Source organism: Marmota marmota, unplaced genomic scaffold, assembly GCF_001458135.2.
Source record: "Marmota marmota marmota unplaced genomic scaffold, marMar, whole genome shotgun sequence".
Classification (NCBI taxonomy): domain Eukaryota; kingdom Metazoa; phylum Chordata; class Mammalia; order Rodentia; family Sciuridae; genus Marmota; species Marmota marmota.
The window spans coordinates 15,149,465-15,152,014 of NW_026000075.1; the positions used below are offsets into that span (position 1 = coordinate 15,149,465).

The 2,550-nt window shown below is 33.3% G+C and overlaps 1 pseudogene; it reads right to left on the reverse strand.

Annotated features, from left to right (window-relative positions):
• Positions 1-491: 491 nt before the first annotated feature.
• LOC107149569 lies at positions 492-1,078 on the reverse strand (annotated as a pseudogene).
• Positions 1,079-2,550: the final 1,472 nt, after the last annotated feature.

Consider the following 2,550-nt stretch of genomic DNA (forward strand, 5'->3'; position numbering starts at 1 on the left):
CTATAGTTAGCATCACTTCTATTGACTGCTAGAATTCAGAAATTCAGAAACTATGGTTTACTTAATCTTCCACATGGCAAAAATCTTACACACATCATCTCTCATTTTTTATGACACTACTTTCAAGTAGATCTACCTTCTATTGATGAACAAACTTAATCCTACAAAGACAAGATTATATCTCCAGGTAACGAAGGCAGTATAAGGCAGAATCATGATTTAAATGTTTAAGCATTTCTTTATTTTCTGTACAATTTTAATATTTATATAACCTCAGATTTTACTGTATGCTTATAGATTTATTTTTAATTAATTAATTAATTTTTAAATTTTTTAGTTGTCAATGGACCTTTATTTTATTTATTTATATATGGTGCTGAGAATTGAACCCAGTGCCTCACACATGTTAAGCAAGTGCTCTACCACTGAGCCACAGCCCCAGCCCCAATTAATTTATTTTTTTAGTATAAATGATACTTTAGTCATTTTGTTTACAAGTGAAACTCTGGGAATTCAAAATTAACATCCTTGCCCTTTGAGCTTCTTATAGACACCAAAAAAGGAAACTTTTGTGTTCCACGTTATTCTGCTGTGCTTTGTCCAAGTGAACTTTTATGAGCCCGTTGCCATCTGGCTTTGCACGAATCCTCTTGCCCACAATTTCACTAGGGAAGAACAAGTCCTTAGGATCACATCATGCAGAGCTGTCAGACTGAGGCTTCTGGAAAGTTTTTGCTTAGGTTTTTGTGGTGGCTTGGCTTTTTTGAGTTGGTTTAGGCGGAATTCTCCTCTGAATACTAAAAACCACGTTTCCCACTGAACTTCTTCTCCAACTCATGCACGAGTTGGAGTTGGATTTTCTGGAGAGATTTCAGCTGAGGAACTGGAGTAAATATTATGATAGCTTTCTGACCACCACCAACTTCAATTTTCTTGTCTCTGTGATGTTGAGCTCCTGCAGCTGGGCATTGAGGTACAAGTTCATCTCCAGCTGCAGAAGCACCTGTGATATGTTTGACACAAACTCGTCCGGCTTCTGGCCACTGGGCTTCACCATCTTGGTGCTCAAGCTGAACATGGTACAGTCTTTTGAGGAGAACCCGCTTAGAAAGAGCTAGTTGTGGAGTTATTGACACTCAGAATGGCAGTGGAATTAAAATTTCCTCAGCTGAATTTAAAGCAAAATTTTAAAAATAAAATAAAATGAAGAAAATGTTGCACTTGGTCTGCACTTACCTAATGATTGTGAAGGGAGGAGGTGATGGTTGTACAGTTATCAGGTTTATCTTAATGTTCATGACTCTCACTCAGGTTTAAATTAATACTTAATTTTTTGCTTATGATAAAACTTTATTTTTTCAGCACCACCTTGGTAGTACTTAGCCTATTTCCATCTTGGAACTGACTTTAATTCTGTTTTCAAGCTGTCAAGATAGAACGTTTTTTATGATTTGGTCATTTTATCTGCTCTAAAACAAATACACAAATATGCTTTTAGTGGATATTGAGAGTGAATTTACCATAAAACTAAAGCATATTAAACTTCTGGGTCCTTCACTGACTCCTGTTTTTGCCTAATATTGTATTTGCAATGTCATGTTTTTAAAGCTTCATCTCCCTAAATTAGATAAATTTTAGGCTGCACAATATTACTTTCTTTGTCCTAATCACTATTTTTAGTCTTTAAATGTTTTAGATATTTTGCTAACAGTTTGACTAAGAAAAATTTGAGATACAGTTTTATTTTACTTATGCTTATCATAAAATCTCACAGAAATCAGACTACTCTTTAATTAAAAGAAAATAGTATTTCAAAAGACTCATTTGCAACCACAAAGTATTTCTAAAAAGATGACTTTGGGCAAACAAGTGAAAACATATCTTTTAATTACCTATTTTTACTTACTATTGAAAATTTGTGCTGCTGAAATTACGTAAACCATCAAGAAACATTCAAATGTATTGTTTTAGTGACAACATAGAAATAAAGTCAAGAAAACCATCTGCATTTAGTGGAATGAAAAAAATTGGTGAGCTATTTTTGCATATTTCTGACTAAATGTGAATGCAATAGACTATTTTTAAGTTTCATGTTTGCTCAAAATTTTTCTTTACAACTGATAATCATGGGAAAATATGTTGTACTATTGATCAAAAACTAATATAACAGTAATTGTTGCTCATTACTTTAGGTAATTGCCAAGAAGGACTTTTCTGACCATTTATAAGGCAGTTATGGGCTGGGGTTGTGGCTCAGTGGTAGAGCACTTGCCTAGCATGTAGAAAGCACTGGGTTTGATCCTCAGTACCACATAAAAATAAATAAATAAAATAAAGGTATTGTGTTCATCTACAACTAAAAAGAAATTCTTTTTAAAAAAGACAGTTATGATTTACAAGACTTGAATATACAATTGTTTGAAAGTGCAATTCATTTTTGAATATAAGTAAAAAAACTTCTCTTAACTGTGTTAGAATTACCAACTTAATTTCATGTGCTTAATGACATGTGTCTGTCTGGAACTCAGAATCACTTAGTTGCTGTGTAGT